Source organism: Prionailurus viverrinus, chromosome E3, assembly GCF_022837055.1.
Source record: "Prionailurus viverrinus isolate Anna chromosome E3, UM_Priviv_1.0, whole genome shotgun sequence".
Lineage (NCBI taxonomy): Eukaryota > Metazoa > Chordata > Mammalia > Carnivora > Felidae > Prionailurus > Prionailurus viverrinus.
In genome coordinates this window covers 27,404,265-27,416,636 of record NC_062576.1, presented here as the reverse complement: position 1 = coordinate 27,416,636, position 12,372 = coordinate 27,404,265, and the positions used below count along the sequence as shown (strand labels likewise).

Here is a 12,372-nt window from a genome sequence, read left to right as displayed (position 1 = left end):
AACTTGACAGTAAATTATATTTTAAAATATAAATAAAAAGTAAAATTAGAAAAATAAAAAATATATATTTAAAAATTTTTAAGTTTATTCATTTATTTTGAGAGAGAGAAAGCACAAGTGGGTAAGGGGCAGAGAGAGAGGCTAGAGTGAGAGTCCCAGTCTCCGTGCTGCTAGCGATGCGGGGCTTGAACGCACGAACCGAGAGATCATGACCTGAGCCGAAGTCACTTAACCAACTGAGCCACCCAGGCGCCCCTCAAAAAATGCTTCTTCCTTTCCTTCTGGCGGAAGCATAAGCCATCAGCTCCAGGATAAGCCCAAAATGGGTGCTTAGAAGCACATCCAGCAGATACAGAGGAAGAAGCAGTCGAGCGTAATGCGCTTTCTTCTCAGGCTGTGCTGCAGGCAGTATTGCCAGCTCTGCTCTCCTTGCCCACCGCCCCCCCCCCCCCCCCCGCCACAACACAACCCGGTAAAAGCGCGCAGACTGGGGTACAAGGCCAAGCAAGGTCATGTCATGTATCGGATCTCTGTGCAGCATGATGGCCCAGTTCCTAAGAGTGTGACCTACGGCAAGCCCGTCCATCATGGGGTTAACCAGCTAAAGTTTGCCTGAAGCCTTCATTCTGTTGCAGAGGTACAAGCCGGATGCCAATGTGGGGCTCTGAGAGTCCGGAGTCCTTTTACCGGGTTGGCGAAGATTCCATGAAGTTGTTATCCTCACTGATCTGTTCCGTAAAGTGATCAGAGGAAATCCTGACTCCCAGTGGATCACCAAACCAGCCCACAAGCACAGGGAGCTGGGAGGACTGACAGCAAGCCGCAGGCCTCAAGAGCCGTGGCCTTGGAAAGGGTCACAAGTCCCACCACACTACTGGGTTCTCGCAGAGGCCATGGAGAAGACGCAGTACTCCCCAGCTCCACCATCCCTGTTAATATAAGTAATGTTTGTAAAATAATGACCTAATAGACAATTCAGGACAGCCAAAAAAATAGGTTTCTTGAGGGCCTCCTTCACTGTGCAAGGCACTGTACCAAGTTCAAGATTCCATGTGTGCTGACAGGAGCGGTTTCTGCCCCATTTAAAATAATCCCTGTAATACAACAAACACTTCTTGTCACCTCAGGATGTACTGTCCATGTACCTTGAAATAACAATAACTCATCATTTCACTGGCCCAGTGCCCTACTGGCTCCCGGAGGTCTACACTTTCTGCAAAGTGCTCTGAAGTATTTCTGGGAGTCCCCAGGTGCTGCCTTACGTGGGGTCACAAAGGAGCCCTGCTCCATGAGGAAGCATCTGTTCCACGAGGGGCTGCCTCCAATGTCCTGAGGACCTTCATGGGTAAGTTCCACAGCAACCTGGGAGAGAATGACTGTCTCCTCTTCTGTGTCTTATACTCTGGGAGACGGCTCCCAAATGGGGCTTATGAATTTTAGAATAACAGACTTGCAAAGTTTACATTCAACCCTTCTGTCCAGGAACAGATCTGGGAATGTCCCCAACACGGACTGCACCGAATGACAAGGCCAAACTCAGAAACACCCCTTTTCTTGGATTAACAGGGCCATGTGGTTCTTTCCTAGGCCTCTGACGGTCTCACCGCCCCACCCCCACTTATCAGACATATGAAGACACGTTTAAATCCCACTAAGAGGGAACCCCAAATATACCTGTAAAAAACGCCACTTCCAAAAACAGCACAGACCTCACTGCTGTTCGAGGCAGGGTGGTAGACATCCATCACATTTTCAGGCTGTGTAGCACCTCTTTTTATTTTTTCATTGAGGTAAAATTCACAGAACATAAAATTAACCATTTTAAAGTGTACAATTCAGTGGCATTTAGCACATTCACAAAGTTGTAAAACCACCACCCCTTCCATGTTCCAAAACATATTCATATCCACGAATGAAATACCATACCCATTAAGCAGGCATCCCGTTCCCCCCTCTTCCCAGATTTACCTATTCTGGATGATTCATATACGTGCACCAATACAATATATGACCTTTTGTGTCTGGCTTCTTTCACTTGGCATGTTTTTGAGGTTCATCCACATTACAGCATGTATCAGCTCTTCCTTCCTTTTTATGGCAGAAGTGATAGTCCGCTATCACTTCAGATTGTTTATCATGCCATGGACATTTGAGTTGTTCCTACAAGTTGGCTCTATTGTCAACAGTGTATGAACATTTTATACAAGCATTTGTTTAAATACATGTTTCCAATCCTTTGTATATATACAAAAAATATACCTCAGAGTATGTACATTAGAGTGATTGCTGGGGCATACAGTAATTCGGGTTTTAACTTGTTGAGCAATTTCCAAACTGCTTCCCACAGTGGCTGCACCATTGCATATTCCCACCAGCATTGTCTGAGGGTTCCAATTTCCTCAGATTCTCACCGACACCTGTTGCTTTTTTTCTTTCTTTATAGCCATCCTATTGTGAAGTGGTATCTTGTCGTGTTTGGACTGGCATTTCCCTCACAGTTAACGATGCTGAGCATCTTGTTTCATGTGCTTGTTGGCCATTTGTATGTCTCTTTCACAGAAATGTGTATTCAAATCCTCTGCCCATTTTTTAATCACCTAGTCTTTTTGTTGTTGAGCTATAAGAGTCCATTATATATTCTGGACACTACATGCTAATCAGATACATGAGTCTGCAGTATTTTTTCCCATTCTGTAAGAGGTCTTTTCACTTTCTTGACAGTGTCCTTTGATGCATAAAAGTTTTAAATTGTGATATTGTCCCATGTATCTATTTTGTTGTTGTTACTGCTGCCTGTGCTTTTGGGGTCATATCTAAAAATCCATTGCCAAAGTCAGTCATGAAAACTTACCATATTTTCTTCCAAGAGTTTTCTTTCATTTTAGCTCTTACCTTCAGATCTTTGATTCATTTTGAATTCATTTTTGTATATGATGTGAGTTCAAGGTCCAAGCCCCGATGTGGGGCTCAAACTCAAACCGTGAGATCATGACCTGAGCTGAAGTCAGACGCTTAACTGACTGAGCCACCCAGGTGTTCCTCAAGGTCCGACTTTCTTTGCACATGAATACCCAGTTGTCCGGCATAACTTTTTGAAGAGACTATTCTTTCTCCATTAAATGGCTTTAGTACCCTTGTCAAAATTAATTGGCCATAGATGTATGGTATCTGTGTGTGTGTCTCTAGACTCTCATTCTATTCTACTGATCTGATTGTCTTTACTCCTTCTGGGACTCCCATTCACACAGATGTTAGTATTCTTGATGGTGTACCACAGGTCTCAAGCTCTGGCCATTTTTCTTCATTCTTTTCTCCTTCTGCTTCTCCGACTGAATAATCTCAATTGACCTACCTTTAAGTTCACGGATTCCTTCTCCTGCCTGCACAAATCTGCTATTGAGCCTCCCTAGTGAATGAGTTTTTCCTTTCAGTTATACTCTTCAGCTCCAAAATTCGTATTTGGTGCCTTTTTAAAATTCCTGCCTCTTTATTGATATTCTCTATATGCTCAGACATTGTTCTCCTGGTTTCCCTGAGCTCTTTGAACATATTTAAGACAGTTTAAAGTCTTTGTCTAGTAAGTCCAAAATCTAGGCTGCCTCATGGACAGTTTCTATTTTATGTAGCAACTCTAGAAGTCAGATTTTCCTTCCTCCCAGGGTTTACCATTGCCTATTGTGAGTTGCTGGTGTTAGCTTGCTTACAGACTTTCTCAACTATTTGTATTGAGGTCTGTGCTCTTTACCACTGAACTCTGCGTTCCTTTAGCTTATTCGGATAAGATAGCTGGTATCTTACAGTTACCTTAAATGCCTGCAGCAAACAAAAGAAAGAATTTTTTTAAGGAAAGAAAAAAATACTCTCCTGTATCTTTGCAAAATGGAACCATGTCAGGGCTAATTCCTTGAACGTTTATTCTGGCTGCTTACAACTCTGCCTTAGCTTCACTCCCTCCTCACACAGAGCCCAAAGGCCAGCAAGACATGAAAGCTTCGAGTCTTCTTAGGCCTTTGCCAAGTATGTGTGTCTCACTCTTAGTCTGCACATGGCTTTCTTGATTCCCAGGCATACACAGAAGCTTTCAAAAGCTCTATTCCCACATAGGTCTGTCCCAGTCTCTTCTTTCCCAGGCTTCTTGGTCTATTACTTGTCCCAGGTGTTGTTCCAGGCCACTGAGCCCAGTACCTGTGCCTTTAAATGCTTTCAGCAAAAGCCACCTGGAAAGCCATGACAGCCCTGGGGATGCCCTGAGTGAAGAAATAGGAAGCCTTTCCACCTGTCCTTGAGAGAGCACCATCCAGACAGCTGAACACCCACAGCCACACTCCTTGAGAATAAGTTCTATATTGCTTCTTCTGGCACTAGCAACCAGCACCAGACATTTGGGCACCCTTCCTATGGCCATTTTAAAATGCCACAGCACTCTCACCATAAAGCAGCAGTTTCCCTCTTCAAGCTTTCCCTTGTTTTCAGTTTTTGACTAGATTTCCGAGTTCTTCAAAAGCTGATTCTGACAGTTTTTGCCAGTTCATTAGTTGTACTGGGAGAGGGACGCAGCCCTGGATTTCTCTATTCTACATGTTTGGTTCCCCAGCACCTTTTGAGCACTCTGTGTTTGGAGAAAATTCCTGTATGGAGTCTAAAGATCCCCAGGGTAGAGGCCAGGGACTTGTTTCCCCAGGTTCCTTCCAGCCAGTAGTGCACTTAGATCCTACCAAGATTGGCCCCGTATCTCAGAAATACATAAAAAAAATAAATAAACATATGAAGGAACAGAGGGTGCTCTTGTCACTCAGGATCATGTGCTCGGCACTGGCTCTGCATGATCTGTAATCCTCAACATCCCATTGCATAACTACCACTGTTCAGGCCCCAAGGAATGATCGCTTCACCTCTTGCCCTGAAATCTCTCAACAAAAGGCAACTGTATCTAAAGGTCACAAAGGTTTGTGGACTCCAGCCTCTGCCAATGTCGTAGACACAAAGTGCTTCAGAGGATGAGAAGGAAGTACTGAAAATGCACTTAGGTAAGAGAAATGACAGATTAATTAACTTAATTAACTTCTCGAGTGGCATGCATGCATTAGATTCTAACATAACAGCAATGCTGAGCATCCATTTTTCTGTTTCTCTTCATGTTCTCAGCTGTCCTCAGCTTACTGTAGCCAAGGAACATTCTGCAATTTAAACAATTTATATCACTCTCTCATTTGTATGCATGAGATCTAGACACAAGATGTGTGAAGTGACACCAGTTCTTTACATTAGCAACTACAGACACTGAATACTAGAACTACAAAAACTTGTGTAACAAAATTACATAAGATTAAGTTTTGAAAATATTATTTAAAAATTTCAGCTTTATACAACTTTGCTTTAAAACTTTGATACCTATTACTTATATAACACTTTGTATTTTGCCCTGTAATAAAAAATTTTTTTCAATGTTTATTTATCTCTTTTGGGAGACAGTGCACAAGCAGGGGAGGGGCAGACACAGAGAGAGAGACAGAGAGCGCGAGCAGGGGAGGGATAGAGGGAGAGAGAGAATCACACAAGTAGGCTCCACACCATCAGTACAGAGCCCGAAACGGGGTTCGATCTCACACAACCATGAAATCATGACCTGAGCCGACAACAAGAGTCAGATGGTTAACCAACTGAGCCACCCAGGTGCCCTTGCCCTATAATTTTAATAAATACTTTTGAATATTTTAGAAAACCTTAGCTGATGTTTCTGAACATTTAAATTTTTAATTTTTTTTACATTAACCTTCATTTACATTTTCTCTGAAAATAAATTCAAACTTTTTTATATTCTGAAATTGTAAATTTTGAAAATTATATTTTGTCCTTTGAGTCATTACTGCCAATAGAACACAAATTACACAACAAAATTTATTATAACAACCTATTTAGTGATTTTATGGAAATGAAGGCAAGAGAAATAATCTTTAAGAAATAAATATATAAGAGTTTGTAAGTCACAAAGGTCTTCATTTTATTTCTCACCCAAATATTGCTGGCCCATCAACTTACTCAAATACAATCAAATTGTTTTGATATTTTGTCAACTTTATCACATAAAAAGATTTGTTTGGGGATTGGTGTTATGAAGTTGTCAAGGTAGGAGGACAGAACCTTTTTTATTAAACAGCTTGATAGCCTGAACTACAACTTTTATATAGATGAATGGCACACAGGCCTACTTCTGAACTTTGCTCTGGCACTGTCTGTTTGCATTTGGGTTGTTAACTTTTGACCTATACAGCACCGCTTCTCAACCTGGGGGATGTGACAATGCCTGGAGACATTTCTGGTTGTCTCAAGTGGCATCCAGTGTGGAGAGGCCAAGTATGTTGCTAAACATCCTACAATGCACAAGACAGGACTTCCCCACTCCAACAAAGAATTATCCAACCCAAAGTGTCCATGGTACCAAGGGTATTCTAGTAAAGGTAACAGAGAAACCTCAAGCTTCTAGAAACAGCAAAGAACTCAGGAGCATGTTAGGAACACGGGGTCACAGAGGGAGCTGTGTGTCCAGAAGCAGCTACAGTTCTCCAAAGAATGGGCCAGAGGTAAAATGGAAAATCCATGCCTAGATGCAAAAGCCAAACGAATTCTCTGGCCCTTCCAGAGATTCCACAAGTTATTTTATATCCTTCAATAAATTAGACTAGCTTGAGAGGTTTTTTGCAACTGAGGAACACTAACTGATAAAGGAGGGAGAACCAATTTCCCATCCCTCATTTGAGGAAGGGCAAGATCGAACCCCATAAAGTCCCAGAACACAACAGGGAAAGAGCTGGAAGTAGGACTGTATTAGTATGCAAATGAATGACTAAAATTTAGCCCAAACTAGTAGCTTTCAGCTCAAACAAGTACTTCTTTTTAAGTAAAAGAGGAGAATGTTATTCGGTGCTCACAAAATACAAACGTGGGAAGGGATGTAGCAGCATGTCAGGGAGAGCCCAGACTCAACCACACAAAGACTTGATCTAGCTTATCTGTGCTGCTCATTCATAGACCATCCTTTTTGCCCAAAGTAACCTTTTTCACGTGGCAGAAATAATGAGAACCAGGAGCACTCAATGTTTTCACCTTATAATTTCCACCATTTTAGAGAGACAAACTACACATCTCCCAAGTTCAAAATATCTTAAGGTATCTTCAACCTGATTTGCAGTAGGTGCTCCCTCCAGGGACTGAATATCTGTGTCAGAGGGCTGGGGGGTGGGGTATTTAAGACCCACATGGACACCTGGAGGGGGACAGAGGTAGTTGATGAAAAAAAAACTACATTCAGAACCGAGAGTGCTATAGTCTCCATACACCCACCCAAAGAATTGCTTTTGTTATTCTACACTCCATCCTATTCCTTTTTGTAATTTAGTACATAAACCCTTAATAAATCTCAGAGATTGGTCTAAACACTTATTATCAGTAGATATGTAACAAACCAAATCATCAGATGATTTCTTGTTCTTCCTACACTCCCACTGGTAGATGGTTGGAGCTTCTGGACGGTCACCATCACTGAGGCCTGGAGTAATGAAGCAGCTACTTCTTGCACAGCACCCATCACCATGGCAGAAAGAAAACAGGCACAAAGGTCTCACACCAGCCACTAAATGCTCCAGTTTGGAAGGTACAGACAGCACTTCTTCTCACAGCAAATTCACTGGCCAGAAATGGTCACATGGAAAGTGCATGTGCCTGGCAGGGGAAGAACCAGGGTATTTTGCAAATAGCTCTAATTATCACTCCAGCATTTCACAAGCATTATATTTAATCTTCACAACCATCACAGAAGTATTACTATTATCCCTATATTAAAGATGTGGAAACTGATACATAGGCAAGGCAAACAGCCCAAGGTCACACACTGAGGCCAGCATTTGATTCCAAAGTCCATTTGTTTAAGCATGGTTTTTGTTTTAATTGCCTCCTTTGGTTTATCTTCTGTATGGTCTTCAATTCCGTTGCCCGTTAAATCACTTAAACATAAAAGGGGGGACCTGAACGCCAGGACAACAACCCTACACTGAATCCCGCCCACATCCCACTCTACTCCCAATTCTTGGGTCAATGGAAATCTGTGAACTCAACACAGCACACAGCACGGGTGCTGGACAGGATTCCACTTTAAAAAGCATGCTTTCAAGACACTCTTAAAAACTGAGAACAAACTGAGGGTTGACGGGGGGGTGGGAGGGAGGGGAGGGTGGGTGATGGGTATTGAGGAGGGCACCTTTTGGGATAAGCACTGGGTGTTGTATGGAAACCAATTTGACAAAAAAAAAAAAAAAAAGCATGCTCTCCTCCAGGGTGCCTGGGTGGCTCAGTTGGTTAAGCGCCCAACTCTTAATATCCACTCAGGTCATGATCTCATGGCTGAGACTGAGCTCACACCAAGCTCTGCACTGACAGTAGAGAGCCTGCTTAGGATTCTCTCTCCCTCTGCCCCTCTCCCACTTGCACACTCTCTCTCAAACTTCAAAGAAAAAAAAAAGCATGCTGTCCCACACAGCCATGAAAAGTCAGAAAGGACTTTTTTTTAAACATGTCAATATCCCCTTTGATAGTCTAGCTGCTGGTTATAGAGATGAGTAACAGACTTCCCCCCTCCCCACCCCCATGGAGAGGTCGGTCTATTACAGATGAAAAGGGTCCAATGAGCAATGAGGGTGGGGACCAGATGCTTGTACCCTTGTACCCCAAACACCTAGACATGTTAAGTATCTCATAAGCCCTAGGTACGGTGAAGACAAGAAAGCATGACAGAACATGGTTAAGGGCCAGGAAAGTCTGTACATTTAAATCCTGACTTTGCCATTTCATAGCATCTTGAACACATGGCTTCACAACTCTTGCGCTTCATTTTGCAGCTGAAAAACGAGAGCCAGTAATAGTAGTCATTTGGAAGAATTGCTGAAATTAAATGAGATGGTATATGTGAAGCTAAATTCTATGCCTGGCACATAGTAAACATTCAACAGGCATTCTTATTTTTAGGAGCAAAGAAACCTACTTATTAATGCATTCTTATCTTTAGGAGAAAAGTGTAACAGCACATATTCTTCTGGAGGAAGACTTATGGCAGAAGAGACATTTAAGCTGGCTCCTAGGAACATCTCCAGAGAACAGGAAAAAGACATTCCAGGTGGGGTGAGCCTTAACCAAGGTTCAGAGGTGAGGGCCATTTGGGGTGGTTAATTTAGGAATTAGGAATCAAGTGAGAACCAAATTTGGGATCTCCCAGAGCTTGCTTTCTTTGGGGTCAGGAGTGGGAAGCAAACTTCTTAGCCTGCAGTGAAGGAAGCCATCTCTCAGATGCTGACTTGACCAAGAAAGACATTCTTACCCTAAGAATTTAGAGCTCCTCTATCTGGCACCATTGCCAGAGTGAACCCACATTACCCAAAGGTAAGGTCAAACAGCCTGTAAATGAGAACACAGCACACACTGACCATGGACACAGATGTCCTAAGATGAGGTCTTTGGTAGTGTGATTCTTTAACCTTCCTAAATTTCTTTCAGCCTCTGATCAAAGGCTCTATGGAATGTCTCTCCAAAAACAAATGCATGAGTATCAATTTTGCATGTTGTTTTCATAAAGGTCGTCTGTCATCTGTCTATAGGTTTTAGGTTAAAAATCCAGGATCTGGATAGGTGCTGAGGCCCCTTTTAAAAAACAGACTCGGGGTGCCTGGGTGGCACAGTCGGTTAAGCGTCCGACTTCAGCCAGGTCACGATCTTGCGGTCCGTGGGTTCGAGCCCCACATCGGGCTCTGGGCTGATGGCTCAGAGCCTGGAGCCTGTTTCCGATTCTGTCTCCCTCTCTCTCTGCCCCTCCCCCGTTCATGCTTTGTCTCTCTCTGTCCCAAAAATAAATAAACGTTGAAAAAAAAAATATTTATAAAAAACAGACTCAAAATGCATCTGGTAGGCTCAGATGATCAAAATGCTGGCAGCCCCACACTCACCTCCTGGTCTCTGCCTGCCTGTGGGAACGGCAGGTTGGGAGGAAAGGCTGTGTTCACACCACACCTCTGAGCAGTAAGCTATCCTGTCAGCAGGAACCTAAGTAGTCTCCAGATCCTCAAACCTCAGAGTCTAGTTCAGGCCAACCAGCTCTCAGATCATGTTATTACTCTATTTACTGGATCTCAGAAATATGGGCTAAAACCATCTGCTTCCTCATCAATACAAGGGAATTGTTGCCATTAAAACCATCAACTGGCCACTCAATTTTCCCTACCTTAGCACCTATTTCTTTCTACCCATGACCACTTCAAAGGACAGAAGATCCCCACTACGTGTTGACAACAAATGGAACCATTTTGTTCTATTTTAGTACTTAGAATCAGTGCCCAAGAGGATGATTCATTCAATCAAGATGCACTTTCAGAGGCATCCACTGTGCCAAAGCATCAGTCTAGGGGGAGATACAACAGTAAACAAAACACAACCGGTCTTCCTAGAGCTCACAATCTTGGCATTAAGAGAAATAATCAATCAACTCTTTTAAGATTCTTCCGGACTCACTTCACCTGAGAAATACAACTACATATAGGACTGCCAAGCGCTAATTAACTGTTTTACATAACGTCATCTTTCCCCCAACTTTCAAGTAGGTTTTCCACTATTCCCATTATGCAGATGAGGACATCATGGCTTAGTGGAAAAGCACACTTCAATTCTGGTTTGCTAAACCCCTAAGCACATCATAGGCCGGAAATCCAGACATGCCTGTCATCTTGCTTTCTTCTAAGATTAAGTGGGGCCTACTAATCAGGGTCAGTCTTGGCATTCCTAGCTAGTTCCCACATCTTCTTACAGGATCTCCTTTCAGAAAGTTACATTACTGGAGCGCCTGGGTGGCTCGGTCAGTTGAGCGTCTCAGGTCGGACTTCAGCTCAGGTCATGATCTCACAGTCTGAGTTCGAGCCCTGTGTCAGGCTCCGTACTGACAGCTCAGAGCCTGGAGCCTGCTTCAGATCCTGTGTCTCCCTCTCTCTCTGCCCCTCCCCCACTCATGCTCTGTCTCTCTCTCTCAGAAATAAACATTAAAAAAAAATTTTAATTAAAAAAAAAAAAGAAAGTTACATTACTGAATGCTGGCCATGCCCTGGCCCCAAGCTGTTTCAAGTGCGCTGTTAGCATCCCTTGAGGTAGTTTCTCTTTTTACCTAACAGGGAGACCTACAGAAGTTGTCATTTGCCAGACATCACCTTACAACCAGGGGAGTGATAAGTGAACATCCCTACTACTTGAGTGTTGAAAACTGCTTGACCTACCAGGAAGTCAGAAAGTAGTCTTACAGGAGTTACTAAAACAATCAAACAGTGAAAAAGCACCCTTTTCTGAAAAGGAAAAAAAAAAAAAAAAAAAAAAATCAAACCCAAACCCACACCCTTCCAACAAGCTCTTAGCACCCTACATCCTACCGGACCTAGTAGACTTCTTGAAATCAGGCTGGCAATCAGACTTTTTTTCAACTTTGGCTCACAGGACTAGAAGACAATTAATTCTTGAGGCTGTGATCTGCCCCATTCATTCTACTCCCCTGCCTGGCAAATGCAGCTAGCCAGGTGCACAGTGATCCATCTGGGCTCTCTTCCAAGCTTCCTTTCTCCTTAGCCAGACCCACAGAACTTCCAAGAATCAAGATCTAGCCTGTGCTGTCCAACAGGGAACACCAGTCACATGTGGCTATGTTAAGGGGCTGGTCCCAATTAAAATGTGCTGTGAGTGTAAATAAATGTACAGTATACATAATTTCAAAGACTTATTACAAAGAGTAAAACTCCATTTCATATCAATTGCATGTTAAAATTTTAAGTTTGAACATACAGGTTATTAAAAAAATTCAGTTTCTCTTCACTTGTCTTAATATAGCTACTGCAAGGTTAAATTACATATGTGGCTTTTGTTACGTTACTGGACAGCACTGCTTAGAAATGGGGAGTGGAGCCCTGGTGTACTTCACAGAAGCCACCCTACACTCTTTGATGGTTGAGCTATTTATAAGCATTCCCCATGTGACATGGTCCAGCAAACTAATTTTTCTCAATTCCAGGAATACATCTGTGACAGGTTTACCATAAAACTAGTTTTTAAAAGGTTTCGTTTTTCTGACATTTTACAAACACATACTGCTAATATGTTACTGACATGCCATCCAAATTTACTCGGAGATAAATCTTAGTGAGCTGTGGGCTCTTGTGGTCTGCTTCCTGCCTGCTTCCTCATAGGCACTTACAGTTAATTGTAGCCATCTCATATTTTTAGGACAGTTAAGAACAGTGCATGAAATGTGTGTTGTCAAGCTAACATCAGGAAAGGCATCACTCCTTCGAGGGTTAA

The 12,372-nt window shown here is 42.7% G+C and overlaps 1 pseudogene; it reads left to right on the top strand.

Moving 5' to 3' along the window:
- The first annotated feature begins 322 nt into the window (after positions 1-322).
- On the top strand, positions 323-936 carry LOC125154711 (60S ribosomal protein L15-like; annotated as a pseudogene).
- Positions 937-12,372: the final 11,436 nt, after the last annotated feature.